Raw genomic sequence first — 16,142 nt, forward strand, 5'->3', positions numbered from 1 at the left:
TTAGTGTTTATAAATAAAGTTTTATTGGAACATTGCCACACTCATTTAGGTATTGTCTGTAACTGCCTTTACATTTCAGCAGAGAGTTGAGTAATTGCAAGTCTGTATGGCTTCGCTCATAACTCAGTAAAGAATCTGCCTGCAATGCAGGAGACCCGGGTTTGATCCCTGGGTTGGGAAGATCCTCTGGAGAAGGAAATGGTAACCCACTCCAGTATTCTTGGCTGGAGAATCCCATGGATAGAGGGTCCTGGAAGGCTACAGTCCGTGGGATTTTAAGAGTTGGGCACGACTGAGCGATTAAGCCATCACATGGCCCACAAAACATAAAATTTAACATTCAACTGTTGTCAAAAAATATTTGCTGATCCTTGGTTTAGAGCCTCTTCTCTTTTAATGTTACATTTTTTAAAATGAGGCTTTTAGTTTCTAAGATAGCAGTGGTATGGATATATATGGATTAATATACATTCCACAATTAAATAAACAGTGTATTATTCTTCATCTCAGAATTTAGACGCGCATATGTTTGAGTCATTTTTTGTAACCCCCTATTTTAGAAACCAGACTGTTACCCGCCTCGCCCCCCATAGATCTGGTTTTTTTTGATAAGGTAACTACTTCTGTTGACAACCTGCACCAGTATGGTAGAGAACTGATTGGCACACTGATTAATTAATCTCTGGTTTGATTTTGTACAGGTTTAATTTTATCTTATTAATAAGACTTTCATCAGGCTTAGCCTTTAATTTTTTTATACTCTTGGCCTTCTGAGAGAGCATCAGACTAATGGAAAACATTAAGGCTACTAATCTAATCACACAGTCAAAAGTTTTCATCTCAATAAAGAGACTCTATTGTCTCTTTTTGTCAATTGTACCAAGTTTTTTACTAATTTAAAATAATTTTTCCCATTATAAATGTTTATTTTCTAAAAATTAGGAAGCAGAAGAAAATAAAAGGAAGACAAGAAGCTACTCATAATTGCCCTGCTAAGTGATAATGTCTGCTACTTTGGAATATTTCTTTTTGAGTCAGCCTCTGTATCTCCCTCCATTTCTTCCAGTTGTAGGAATCTATTACTTGCTATACATTTGCCCATGGTACAGTACTTGAACACAATGGATACAGTCTTTACACTCAAAGAATTCAAAGTTTAATGTCTTTAAAATTATCTTTAAAAGTTAATTTTGCTATTATGGAGAAATACATTAGCCATCTTTACAAAAATTATAGACAAGGCTCAAGTTTCTAATCCATTCCCTTTTCTTCATCATTTCATAGATGTAACCACTGTTACCAGCTTGTGTTTAATTTTTCTGATTTTGTATATGTTGTTATAGATTTTTCTCATCTTATTATGGAATTACTTTCCAGTAATTCCCATCTGAAAGAGATGGGAATACCAGACATTCAATTGAACGTTCTGAAAGAGGTGGGAATACCAGACCACCTGACCTGCCTCTTGAGAAATTTGTATGCAGGTCAGGAAGCAACAGTTAGAACTGGACATGGAACAACAGACTGGTTCCAAATAGGAAAAGGAGTAAGTCAAGGCTGTATATTGTCACCCTGCTTATTTAACTTATATACAGAGTACATCATGAGAAACGCTGGACTGGAAGAAACACAAGTTGGAATCAAGATTGCCGGGAGAAATATCAATAACCTCAGATATGCAGATGACACCACCCTTATGGTAGAAAGTGAAGAGGAACTAGCCTCTTGATGAAAGTGAAAGTGGAGAGTGAAAAAGTTAGCTTAAAGCTCAACATTCAGAAACGAAGATCATGGCATCCAGTCCCATCACTTTATGGGAAATAGATGGGGAAACAGTGGAAACAGTGTCAGACTTTATTTTTTGGGCTCCAAAATCACTGCAGTTGGTGACTGCAGCCATAAAATTAAAAGACGCTTACTCCTTGGAAGGAAAGTTATGACCAACCTAGATAGCATATTGAAAAGCAGAGACATTACTTTGCCAACAAAGGTCCGTCTAGTCAAGGCTATGGTTTTTCCTGTGGTCATATATGGATGTGAGAGTTGGACTGTGAAGAAGGCTGAGCGCAGAAGAATTGATGCCTTTAAACTGTGGTGTTGGAGAAGACTCTTGAGAGTCCCTTGGACTGCAAGGAGATCCAACCAGTCCATTCTGAAGGAGATCAGCCCTGGGATTTCTTTGGAGGGAATGATGCTGAAGCTGAAACTCCAGTAATTTGGCCACCTCATGGGAAGAGTTGACTCATTGGAAAAGACTCTGATGCTGGGAGGGATTGGGGGCAGGAGGAGAAGGGGACGACAGAGGATGAGATGGCTGGACGGCATCACTTACTCGATGGACGTGAGTCTGGGTGAACTCCGGGAGTTTGTGATGGACAGGGAGGCCTGGCATGCTGCTATTCATGGGGTCGCAAAGAGTCGGACACAATTGAGCAACTGAACTGAAAATTGAACATCTAGTCAGTCAGAAGTACATTTAGTACACCTAGCCTGCCAAACATTACAGCATGGGCTAGCCTACCCTTCCTTGTGCTCACAACACTTATATTAGTGTACAGTTGGGCAGAGTCACCCAGCACAAGCCTTTTTTCATAGTAAAGTATTGACTGTCTCATGTAATTTATTGAATAAGTGTAATGAAAGCAAGAAACAAAATGGTTATCTGGGTACAGGATAGTTTAAGTGTATCTGTTGTTTACCCTTGGGAAGGTGTGGCTGGCTGGTAGCCGTGGCTCACTGGCTCATTGCCACTGCCCAGCGTCACAAGAGAGCATTGTACTACATACTGCTAGTCTGCAAAAAGATCAGAATTCAAAATTGAAAGTACATTTTGGCTTCTGTTGAATGCATTTTGCTTTCGCATCATGATAAAGTTGTAAGTTGAACCATTATAAGTTGAAGACCATCTGTATGTTTGTATATAAAGAAAGCATATGGTTTCTTCTTTAATGTAAAAACTGTTATATAGTACTTGCAATTAGCTTTTTTCATTCAATCTGTTTATAATGTAGGGATCTATCTTAGTCTTTTAAATTGCTGTATAGTGTTTCATTTTATTGATATGTTGCCATTTCCTATTCATGGACTTTTTTTTTTTTTGGCTATGCTGCAGCATGAGGATCTTCAGTTCCCTGACCAGGGATCGAATCCATATCCCCTAAAGTGGAATTGCAGAATCTTAACCACTGGACCACCAGTGAGTTCCTTGATGGATGTTTAGATTTCCAGTTTTTTTCTCTATTACAGTGGTGCTGGAACTATTTGTACATGGTACCTTATTAAAATGTGCAGTGGTTTCTCTAACAAAGGTACAGGAAAGGGAATTAGTGGATCTTAGTGTGTATGTGGTTATCCTTGAGAGTTTACTATTTGTATTGTTCTTAAAGTTGGGTCTTATAGCAGTTTATTTATATCAGTCCTCTCCCAACCGACATTTTATTATTGTTTAGTGTTTTATTTTATCCTTGTCAAATCCAACAAGTTATATTACTTTATGTAGAAGTAGAATATTCTATAGAAATATGATTCAGTTTACATATAATTTTTTTATATTCTTTCCTCACCGTCTTTTTAAATCTCTGACTTTCCTTTATCCTGAAGAATATCTTCACAAATGCCTGTAATGGAGGTGGCTTACTGATAAAACTATCTTTATTTTTGTCTGCTTGTTTTAATTTAGCCTTTTGTTTGTTAATTTTTTTTTGACATATCCACACCGCTTTATGTTTTATTTTTGGCTGCACCGAGCCTTTGTTGCTGCATGCGGGCTTTCTCTGGGTGGGGAGCACTGGGGCTTCTCAGTCGAGTTGCACAGGTTTCTTGCTGTGTTGGCTGTCTTGTTTAAGCACAGGCTCTGGGTGCAGGGCCTTCAGTAGCTGCAACACGGGATCAGTAGTTGCTACTTGCTGACTCCAGGGCACACAGGATTCAGTAGTTGCTACTTGCCGACTCCAGGGCACACAGGATTCAGTAGTTGCGGCACAAGGGCTCATCGCTTGTGGCCCATGGGCCTTAGAAGGGTACAGGCTTCAGTAGTTGTGCTGAGGGGGCTCCATTGCTCCACAGCATGTGGAATCTTCCTTGACCAGGGATTGAACCCATGTCCCTGCATTGGCAGGTGAATTTTTAATCTACTGTGCTACCAGGAAGCCTAGCCTTACTTTTTAAAATTTTTATTTATTTACACATTTGTTTGGCTGTGTTGAGTTAGTTGTTGGCTGTGTTAGTTGTGCCATGCAGGGTCTTTGGATGCGGCGCACAGACTGTCTGGTTGCAGCACGCAGCCTCAGTAGTGTGGCACGTGGACTCTGGAGCTCTCCAGCTCAGTAGTTGTGGCCTGTGTGCTTAGTTGCGCTGTAGCATGTGGGATCTTAGTTCCCCGACCACTCCAAGGTGGATTCTTCACCACTGGGCCACCAGGATGTCCATTCACCTTGCTTTTTAAATCACTTATTTTTAGTTTGTTATCATGGTAAATTTAAGCATACTTGAAAATAGACCAAACAGTGTAATGGAATCCAGTTATTACTACCCCTCAGTTTCCACAGTTATGGACTTTTGCTATTCATCTCTTCCTCGTTTTGTGTCTCCTTTCCTGCTAGAATATCTCATCAGGAGATGTGTAAATATTTTAGAATGTATTTCCTGTAGAAGAGCTTTTTAACAAAATAAACTCAATACTAGTATGATATTTAACTAATGTCTTCTAATAACCAGTCCATGTGAAAAGCTGCATTATCTCAAATGTTGTTTTATCATTTACTTTCAGTCTTAAGTGTTATTGTTTTCAAGTAGCACAATTGTAGGTTGACAGTAATTTTCCGTTGCTGAGAAATCTGCTGTCAAGTCGGATTATTTTACTGGGTGAAGGATTCTTTTTCAGTGTTTGCTTTTGAGACTCTTGTTGCCTTTAGTGTTCTGCATTTTACTGTCTTGTGTCTGGGTGTGGATTTGTTGATCTCACTTGGGTATGTTGTACTTTGTGGGACAAGGGGTTATTTTTAACCATTCTATTGGCATTTTAACCATTCTGCAACTATTATCTTTTTCTTTTAAGACTTTGAAGAATGTAAGAACTGCATATTCAGAAACATATAAAATGTGTACATGTAGAACATGTACAGTTTAAGGGTATAGCAAACATCTTTGTAACCATTTCCCAGGTCAAAAATAGAATATTTCATTGAAGATGAGTCAAAGAAATGGAAAGATATCCCATGTTCTTGGATTGGAAGAATTAATATTGTTAAAATGGCAGTACTACCCAAAGCAATCTACAAGTTTAATGTGATCCCTACAAAATATCCATGATGTTTTCCACAGAACTGGAACAAATAATCCTAAAGTTTCTATGGAACTATAAAAGACTCAGAATCCCAAAGCAGGAGGCATAACCCTCCCAGACTTCAAACAATACTACAAAGCTACAGTTATCAAAAACATCATAGTATTGGTACAAAAACAGACATATGAATCAATGGAACAGAATAGAGAGCCTAGAAATAAATCCACACACCTGTTTCAATAGTGATCACACTGAAGTCAGTCAGTCTTTGATAGAGGAGGCAACTGTCTTCAACAAGTTGTGTTGGAAAAGTTGGACAGCCACATGTAAATCAGTGAAATTAGAGCACACCCTCACAACATACACAAAAATAAACTCAGAATGGCTTAAAGACTTAAATAAAACTCCTAGAAGAAAACACAGGCAAAACATTTTCTGACGTAAATAGTACCAATGTTTCCTTAGGTTAATCTTCCCAGGCAATAGAAACCAAAGCAAAAATAAACAAACGGGATCTAATCAAACTTGTAAGCTTCTGTATAGCAAAAGAAAACAAAAAACGAAAAGACAGCCTACAGACTGGAAGAAAATATTTGCAAATGATGCAGCTGATGAGGGCTTAATTTCCACAATATAAAAACAGCTCAACCATTTCAATAAGAATAAGAAAAAAATAACAATAAAAAACCTCCAAGCAACCCAGTTGAAAAATGGGCAGAAGACCTAAATACATATTCCTCCAAAGAAGACACAATGGCCAATAGACCCATGAAAAGATGCTTAACACCCACAATTATTAGAGAAAAATGGAAGTGTTAGTCACTTAGTTGTATCTGACTCTTCATGACCCCATGGACTGTATGTAGCTTGTCATCTCCTCTGTCTGTGAAATTCTTTAGGCAAGAACCCTGGAGCAGGTTGCCATTTCCTTTTCCAGGGGACCTTCCTGACCTAGGAATTAAACCCAGGTCTCCTACATTTCAGGCAGATTCTTTACTGAGGTACCACATCACACTGGTCAGAATAACCATCATTATAAAGTTTATAAACAACACATGGTGGAGAGGGTTTAGAGAAAAGTGAATCCTTCTACTCTGTTGGTGGGAATGTAATTGGTGCAGCCAAAAACTAAAAATAAAGTTTTATTTTACCTGTTCAACTTTGTATGAGCACAGCTACATTCTACTTCTTTCTTCCTTGTTCAGTACTGTGTTTGTGGGATTCGTCTTTGTTTTAGCGTCACTGTAGTTTTTCATTTTCGTACATCCATTGTTTTTTCGAGCATTTTTTTCTTTTTCTTTAGTATTCCCATGACGTGTATGTTGATGCACTTAATGGTGTTTTACATTTCTCTGAAGCTCTGTTCATTTTCTTCAGTTTTTTTCTCACTCTGTTTTCTAAATTGCACAATCTCTATTAATCTATCTTTTCTTTCACCAGTTCATTCTTCTGCTAGTCTACATGTACAGGCTTTGACCCCGCTAGTGACTTCATATCAGTCATTGTACTTCTAACTCCAGAATTTCTGTTAAAAATAGCATCATTCTCTGTATTGAAATTCGATATTTGTGAGATGGTCATCATACATTCATTTTGTTGTTATTCAGTCACTAACTCGACTCTCTGTGACCCCATGGACTGTTGCATGCCAGGCTTCCCTGTCCTTCACAATCTCCTGGAGTTCTCTCAAGCTTATGTTCATTAAGTCGGTGATGCCATCCAACCATCTCCTCCTCTGTTGCCCTGTTCTCTTCCTGCCCTCAGTCTTTCCCAGCATCAGGGTCTTTCCCAATGAGTCGGCTCTTCTCATCAGGTGGCCAAAGTATTGGAGCTTCAGCTCTAGCATCAGTCTGTCCAGTGAATACTCAAGGTTGATTTCCTTTAGGATTGACTGATTTGATGACCTTGCAGTCCAAGGGACTTTCAAGAGTCTTCTCCAGCACCATAGTTTGAAAGCATAAATTCTTTGGCACTCAGCCTTCTTGATGGTCCAACTCTCATATCTGTACATGACTACTGGAAAAACCATAGCTTTGACTAGATTGACCTTTGTTGGCAAAGTGATGTTTCTGCTTTTTAATGTGCTGTCTAGGTTTGTCATCGGAGAAGGCGATGGCACCCCACTCCAGTACTCTTGCCTGGAAAATCCCATGGACGGAGGAGCCTGGTAGGCTGCAGTCCATGGGGTTGCGAAGAGTCGGACACGACTGAGCGACTTCACTTTCACTTTTCCCTTTCATACGTTGGAGAAGGAAATGGCAACCCACTCCAGTGTTCTTGCCTGGAGAATCCCAGGGACGGGGGAGCCTGGTGGGCTGCCGCCTACGGGGTCGCACAGAGTCGGACACGACTGAAGCGACTTAGCAGCAGGTTTGTCATAGCTTTCCTTCCAAGGAGCAAGTGGCTTTTAGTTTCATGACTGCAGTCACCATCCACAGTGATTTTGGAGCCCAAGAAAATTAAATGTGTCACTGTTTCCACTTTTCCACCATCCTTTTGCCATGAAGTGATGGGACCAGATGCCATGATCTTAGTTTTTTGAATTTTAAGCCAACCTTTTCACTCTCCTGTTTCACTCTCATCAAGAGGCTCTTTAGTTCCTCTTTACTTTCTGCCATTAGAGTAGTATCATGTGCATATCAGAGGTTATTGATTTCTCCTGGCAGTCTTAATTCCAGTTAGTGATTCATCTAACCCAGCGTTTCTCATGATGTACTCTGCATATAAGTTAAGCAAAGTGTTAGTCGCTCAGTTGTGTCTGACTCTTTGTGACCCCATGGACTGTAGCCTGCCAGGCTCCTCTGTCCATGGGATTTCCAGGCAAGAATACTGGAATGGATAGCCATTCCCTTCTCCAGGGGATCTTTCTGACCCAAGGATTGAACCCGGGTCTCCTGCATCACAGGCAGATTCTTTACTATCTGAGCCACTGGGGTGTCTTAAGTTAAATAAGCAGAGTGACAGTGTACAGCCTTGGTGTACTCATTTCCTGATTTTGAACCAGCCCATTGTTCTATGTCCAGTTCTAACTGTTGCTTCTTGGCCTGCAAACAGATTTCTCAGGAGACAGGTAACGTGGTCTGATATTCCCGTCTCTTTAAGAATTTTCCAGTTTGTTTTGATCCATATAGTTAAAGGCTTTAGTGTAGTCAGGGAAGCAGAAGTAGATTTTTTTTTTAATTGGAATTCCCTCACATCCAGTGAATGTTGGCAATTTGATCTCTTGTTCCTCTGCCTTTTCTAAATCTAGCTTGTATGTCTAGATGTTCTTGATTCCAATAGTGTCGAAGCCTAGCTTGAAGGATTTTGAGCTTTACCTTGCTAGTATGTGAAATGAGCACAATTGTATGGTAATGTGAACAGTGTTTGGCATTGCCCTTCTTTGGGATTGGAATGAAAACTGACCTTTTCCAGTCCTGTGGCCACTGCTGAGTTTTCCAAATTTGCTGACATATTGCGTGCAGCACTTTAAAAGCATCATCTTTTAGGATTTGAAATGGCTTAGCTGGAATTCCATCACTTCTGCTGTCTTTGTTCATGGTAATTATTCCTAAAGCCCACTCCAGGAATCATTCACACTCTAGGATGTCTGGCTCTTGGTGAGTGACCTCACCATCGTGTTTATCCAGGTCATTAGGACCTTTTTTTGTATAGTTCTTCTGTGTATTCTTGCCACCTCTTCTTAATCTTTTCTGCTTCTCTTAGGTCCTTGCTGTTTCTGTCCTTTATTGCATGAAATGTTCGCTTGGTATCTCCAGTTTTCTTGAAGGGATCTCTAGTCTTTTCCTTACTGTTTTCCTCTTATTTCATTGTACTGTTCACTTAAGAAGGCTTTCTTTTGTCTCCTTGCTATTCTCTGGAATTCTGTGTTCAGTTGGGTATATATTCGCCTTTCTCCCTTACTTTTTGCTTCTCATCTTTCCTCAGCTATTTGAAAGGCTTCCACAGACAACCACTTTAGCGTTTTGTATTTCTTTTTTTGGGGGATGGTTTTGATCACAGCCTCCTGTACAGTGTCATGAACCTCCATCCATAGTTCTTCAGTCACTCTGTCTGCCAGATCTAATCTCTTGAATCTGTTTGTCACTTCCACTGTATAATAATCATAAGGGGTTTGATTTAGGTTGTACCTGAATGATCTAGTGGTTTTCCTTACTTTCTTCAAATTAAGTCTGAATTTTGCGATAAGGAGCTCATGATCTGAGCCGTAGTCAGCTCCAGGTCTTGTTTTTGCTGACTGTATGGAGCTTGTCTGTCTTTGGCTGGAAAGAATCTAATCAGTCTGATTTTGGTATTGACCATCTGGTGATGTCCATGTGTAAAGTAGTCTGTTATGTTGTTGAAAGAGGGTGTTTGCTGTGACCAGTGCATTCTCTTGACAAAATTCTCTAGTCTTTGCCCTGCTTCATTTTGTACTTCAGGGCCAAATGTGGTATCTCTTCCTGCTTTTGCATTCCAATCCTCTGTGATGAAAAGGACATCTTTTTTTGGTATTTGTTTTAGAAGGTCTTGTAGGTCTTCATAGAACCATTCAACTTTAGCTTCTTCGGCATTAGTGGTTGAGGCTTAAGACTTGGATTACTGTGATGTTGAATGCTTTGCCTTGAAAATGAACCGAGATCATTCTGTTGTTTTTGAGATTGCACCCAAGTACTACATTTCAGACTCTCTTGTTGACTATGTGGGCTACTCCATTTCTTGTAAGGGATTCTTGCCCACAGTTGTAGATATAATGGTCATGTGAGTTAAATTCTCCCATTCCTGTCCATTTTAGTTCACTGATTCCTAAAATGTCGATGTTCACTCTTGCCATCTACTTAATTTTGTATCCAATTTACCTTGACCTAACATTTCAGATTTCCTATGCAATACTGTTCTTTATAGCATCGGACTTTGCTTTCACCACCAGATGCATCCGCAACTGAGTGTCGTTTCTGCTTTGACCCAGCCTCTTCATTCTTTCTGGGGCTGTTTATCTGTTCTTCACCAGTATCACATCGGACACCTTCTGACCTGGGCGCCTCATCTTCTGGTGTCATACTTTTTGCCTTTTCATACTGTCCATGGAGTTCTCGAGGCAGCAATACTGGAGTAGCTTGCCATTCCTATCTCCAGTGGACCACATCCATTCCTTTACTTCTTTAATTATGATTTCCTTTAGTTTTTTAACATATTAGAAGTGGCTCCTTTGAAGTTTTTGGCTATTAAATCCAATGTATTGTGGCTCTCACAGGAAGTTGTCTGCTTTTTTTTTACCCCTGGTGTATGGGTTATACTTTCCTGTTTCTTTGCACAGTTGTAATTTCTGGTTGGAAACTGGACATTTTATATAGTATTGTAGTGACTCTGGGTACTAGTGTCCTGCTTTTCCCAGGGTTTGTTATTATTATTTGCTTATTTGTTTAATGAGTGGGTGAATTAATTCAGTGAACTCTGTTTCCCTCTGACTGTGTTAAGCATTTGTTTGTGTTCCTGGGGGGTGCAGAGTTGGATATGTCCACGTGTATCTTGGGATGACTGTGTTTTGGACAGGGCCCTCCTCCATGCTTTCCTTGACCACATCCAGATGTTAAACTCTATAGCTTTCCAGGTGACTGCTCCATTGATTTCAACAATGCCCTAGGATATAAATTGTTTCTCAGCCTGATTTTTTTTTTTTTTTTAATGAGCTCACTGGAAGGCATAGATTTTTAGGTCACAGCTTGAAGTTTGTTTTGTGACCATGGGCAGGATCATCCCAGCTGTTAAGAAGAACCTGATTCTTCTTATTCTTTCCTGCAAACTAGCTGGTTTACACTTCATTCAGCTTGTGTCTGACTACTCTCATTTGTCTTTCACCACAAGCTTCCTGGTTTTCAGATTGTGCTTAGGTTTGAACTTAAAGACTCCATTACAGATGAAGTTGGTTTAGGGGGGAAGAGATCCAAAGTTACCAGTTTTAAGACCTGCTTTACCCCTCTGTCAAAATCTCTTGCTGAGCTCTGATACTGAGAAGGAGAGGCAGTGGCGTGCTTTTTTCCTCTGTGTGACACTCCCAGTTTAGTAACTGAGCACTCATTGAAAGAGTGTGCAGTAGCCTCAAGTCTTGTCTTACCTTTCCTGGTGCAGGATCCCAGCTTTATAAAGTAGCTGTTGCAGGGCAGTCTGGGTCCTAGTGTTTTCAACATGCAGCAGCAGCAAAGGTGCTCTTTGTTGTGAATGGCAGTTGGGTGGAGGAGGGGCACCTTCACCTGTTGGTTGCACTTACCTGGGACTTAGCTAAGAGCATCAGGTAGCTTTGGGAGGATGAGAGGTGCTAATGTCCTGTCCCTCCTAGGCAGATGCTCTCTGAGTGGTAACTGTGTTTAGGGAGCACCTTGTGTTCTTGGCGGTGCCAACCTGGAATAGAGTTCCCATCTCACCAAGCTGAGAAGGGAGGAAGAGAGGGGGCAGGTTTTGGTTCCAATACCACATAGTATTGTTTTTCTTCTTGATTTTCTTGAGTGAGTGTTTTTTCATTTCTCTTGTGCTCTTAGTATTTCCAGATACTTCAAATGATACATTTTAAATAATTTTCAGCAGTTTTGCTGGGGAATGAGGTCATGGAGCTACTTACACTGTCAGTCTGGAAGTAGAACACAGAGAAAACTTTTGAAAATATAAGTCACATCCACAGCCATTCCTCTCTCTAAAACTCTGGTTCTCTTCATTTATTTTACAAAGAAAGCCAAAACTAGGGAGGTTCAAGAGTGAGGAACATATGTATACCTATGGCTGATTCATGTTGATGTTTGGTAGAAACCAACACAATTCTGTAAAGCAGTTATCCTTCAATTAAAAAATAAATAGCTTAAAAAAAAAAAAAAAGCCAAAACTGTTCTAGTGCCTTGTGATGAATCCTTCCAAGATCCTGAACCCCTACTCTGACCTTATCTGAAATTGTTCTTCTCCTTGCTTATTCTGTTCCAACCTCTCTGAATTTGCTGTTTTTCAACCATTTTAGGCAGTTTTCCTTTTTGGGGTTTCTCTGCTGATTTTTTTCTTGCCTTTTCTTTTCTCTTCTCACATATCAGTTCAGATCAGTTCAGTTCAGTCTCTCGCTCATGTCAGACTCTTTGCAACCCCATGGACTGCAGTACTCCAGGCTTCCCTGTTCATCACCAGCTCCCAGAACTTGCTCAAACACATGTCCATTAGTCAGTGATGCCATCCAACCATCTCATTCTGTGTTGTCCCCTTCTCCCCCTGCCTTCAATCTTTCCCAGCATCAGGGTCTTTTCCAGTGACTCAGTTCTTTGCATCAGGTGGCCAAAGTATTGGAGCTTTAGGTTCAACATCAGTCCTTCCAATGAATATTCAGGGTTGGTTTCCTTTAGGATGGACTGGTTGGATCTCCTTGCAGTCCAAGGGACTCTTTAACAGTCTTTTCCAACACCACAGTTCAAAAGCATCACAGTTCTTCAGTGCCCAGCTTTCTTTGTGGTCCAGCTCTCACATCCATACATGACCACTGGAAAAACCATAGCTTTGATTAGATGGACCTTTGTCAGCAAAATAATGTCTGTTGTTTTTAATATGCTGTCTAGGTTGGTCATAGCTCTTCTTGCAAGGAGCAAGCGTATTTTAATTTCATGGCTGCAGTCACCATCTGCAGTGATTTTGGAGTCCAAGAAAGAAAGTTTGTCACTGTTTCTCTATTTGCCATGGAGTGATGGCACCTGATACCATGATGTTAATTTTTTGAATGTTGAGTTTCAAGCCAGCTTTTTCATATGCATGGCTTATTCAGGTTCCTCCATTAAAATGTTACCTTCTTAATGAAATCTACTCCAGTTGGCCAATTTCAATTGCATCCTGACTTTGGTATCTTCTGTTAATTTGAGCAAACTCTGGGACATGGACAGGGAAGCCTGGTGTGCTGTGGTCCTTGGGGTCGCAAACAGTCAGACACAGCTTAGCAATTGAACACACACACACAGCATTATCACCTTTTATCATACTTAATATACTGACTTATTATGCCTTTTGTTTTGGGTTTGAATTGGGACAGGAAACCAAGGTTTGCCCTTTAGGGTCACCAAAGTATCTCAAGGACTTAGACTAGAATTTGAAACAAGAGCTTAATAACTATTTCTTGAATCACTAAGTGAGTAAAGGATACAATGAACTTTTAGGTGGCAAAAATCTTCACTGGTCAGCCATCTGACTTTTCTAATTAAATCTTTTTACCTAGAGAGAATCATAAGTAATGTTATTGGTATACTAGATGCAGTTAGAACAACCAGTTAGTTTTCTTGTAAGAAAGCTTAAATATGCCTTAAAAAAAGATAAACTTGTTCTGCCTACGATACTTTCCATAGTAGAACTCTTTTCCAAATTGGCTTGAATTAGATACTTTTGCTTCAACCATTTTAAATGTGTTTGAAAACTTTTATTTAAAGGAAAATTGTAGCAAACTTTTTTCTTTAAAATTGATTTTTCACAAAATGATCATCTTCAAGTTTTTGTACATGTAAGTTTTCATAGTGTTAGGTTTTTGAAAACATATTTGTTTGCATTTCTTTATGGCTTTGATTAGATGGTTTGTCATCTTTGTTGTCTTCATATAGCTGATAAATTGGTAGATTTTATTGAACAACTTCCCCAAATTAACAATCACATTGCTCTAACTATGCAAATGAGTACTATATGCAAGTTAGAAATTATTTTTTAGTAGTGTTACATCATAAGAAAATAGAAAAGCCTTTGCCTTTTTCACTGATACATTCAGAGAAGTGTATTACTATGTCTGCTGTGTATTTGCTGCATGAAAACTTGTAGAGATTGGCACAGTTTTGTTCAGTGACTCTTCAAATATGTGCTTACACATGTATGGATGAATGAAGAGGTACTTTCCTTTCCTTCAGCTCCCTTCCTTCCTCCATCCTTTCTTGTTTTCCTTCTATTTGACACTTATTTGTTAAGTGTTTGCTCTCTGCCAAGAATTCTAGGATTTTTGGATACGTTAGCAAGCAAAACAGTCTCTATCTTCATGGAGTTTGCTTTCTGTTGGATAAACATTGTTTGTCTTCCACCCTTATCTGCCCCTTCTGCAAAAACTGCTTAGGGGACGTGATATATTATGTGAAGTGACTTGTATGCTGATGAGTACAGGGAATTCCCTGACAGTCCAGTGGTTAGTACTCAGTGCTTTCGCTGCCGGTACCTGTGTTCAGTCCCTGGCTGGGGACCTAAGATCCCACAAGCTTCACAGTGCTGCCAAAAAAGAAGAGAATATGAAGTACAAATAAGTTGCTGAATAAAGAACAAATTGGTGTGGAAGTAGAGAGCAATTCCACATAATCAATTTTTTTGTATAACTGCAGCTTAACCTTTTATGAAAGAGACTTTAAATTCTTAGGTAGATATTTTTCTGTAAGAAAATATCTAAACATGATGTTTATTTCTATGAGAAAGTAAGTAAGCTTTCCTAACTTTGGTGGAGGCAATCTTGAGTTCTGTTGTAAATGTACATTTATGGTATATGTATATTGATACTTTGGTATTTAATTTAAGAAGGGGAAGAGGTACTGGCACTGATACTCAGTCAGTTGACTTACCTTGCTCTTTCACTTAGCAAACTGTTCCTAGCTACCATTCAATCTGCTTTTGCCTTTGTGTAGTTTATATATGCTTTATATAATGAACAACTTAGAATGTTCTTTCCTATTTTTGAAGAGGATTGTCAGTCAAAACTGATGTATAACAAATAATTCATTCCTTCTTTTATTCATTATTCATTCATCAAATACATGAGTGCTATTTATTCCCAGCCAGGTGTAGCTGCTTGGTACATGTGACACACCAGTTAACTTCTCTCCTGAAGTTTCCATTCTATTGAGAATAGACTGTTAAAGAAACAAGCATTTATAGTTATGAAACATTGACTAAGTAAAATGTAAGCTGTGTGGTATTGTACTTACATTTACTATAGGTTTTTAAAAAATATTAGTTTATAGTTCTGTGTATATATTGAATGTAAGGTTTTAATGGAAACTTAAGGGGCTGTTCTTTTTTTTTTACTTTTATTTTGTATTGGGATATAGCCAATTAACAAACAATGTTATGATACCTTCAGGTGAGCAGTGAAGGGACTCATCCGTACATATACATGTACCCATTCTCCCCCAAACTTCCCTCCTGTGCAATATGCCACATAATACTGAGCAGAGTTCCTTCTCCTGTACGGTAGGTCCTCATTGTTTGTCCACTTTAAATATAGCAGAGTGTACATGACTACCCCAAACTCCCTAAACATCCCTTTCCTCTAACCCTCCCACTGGCAGCCATAGGTTTGTCCTCTAAGTCTGTGAGTCTCTTTCTGAAAGTTCAATTAAGATAGTGTTCTAATTACCATTCAAAACTTGTGTATGTATATGTCATATCTATAAATAGCTTTTCTATTATGTGTAATTATAGTATACATTCCTGTATACTGTATTCAGGAATGTAATTTCTATGTAACTATTCAATGGACTTGTATCACACACATGTTTAAGTTACCACAAATTCACTGCCAGATTGACAGAAAACTAGAGGAATAATTTGGAGAAGGAAATGGCAACCCACTCCGTCGTTCTTGCCTGGAGAATCCCAGGGACGGAGATGCCTGATAGGCTGCCGTCTCTGGGGTCACACAGAGTCGGACACGACTGAAGCGACTTAGCAACACAGGATTAATTAATTTAAATAAAGCAACCAAATACTTAAAAACCTTTTTTCAAAAGTGCTGTGTATATAGCGTGTATATAGTGTATATTTGAATTTTTTAGTAAAATACATGTAACATAAAGAACTATACAGCAAAGAGGTTAATGATCCAGATAACCATGATGCTGTG

General features: G+C 39.2%; 1 protein-coding gene across 22 annotated transcripts in view; it reads left to right on the forward strand.

The window, feature by feature from the left end:
* CNOT4 (CCR4-NOT transcription complex subunit 4) overlaps window positions 1-16,142 on the forward strand; it is a 152,811-nt gene that overhangs the window by 52,424 nt on the left and 84,245 nt on the right. For 6 of the 22 annotated variants that reach the window (XM_086395433.1, XM_086395437.1, XM_086395442.1 and 3 more), the window contains one exon: window positions 3,113-3,196. The exons of the other annotated variants lie outside the window; for them this stretch is intronic. The gene's annotated coding sequence lies outside the window, so the exon portion shown is untranslated. The remainder of the gene's footprint in view (window positions 1-3,112; window positions 3,197-16,142) is intronic. 22 annotated transcript variants of the gene reach the window in all.

The sequence above is a fragment of the Bos grunniens genome, chromosome 4 (assembly GCF_055505025.1).
Source record: "Bos grunniens cultivar Pamir isolate PY7600 chromosome 4, Bosgru_T2T1.0, whole genome shotgun sequence".
Taxonomy (NCBI): domain Eukaryota; kingdom Metazoa; phylum Chordata; class Mammalia; order Artiodactyla; family Bovidae; genus Bos; species Bos grunniens.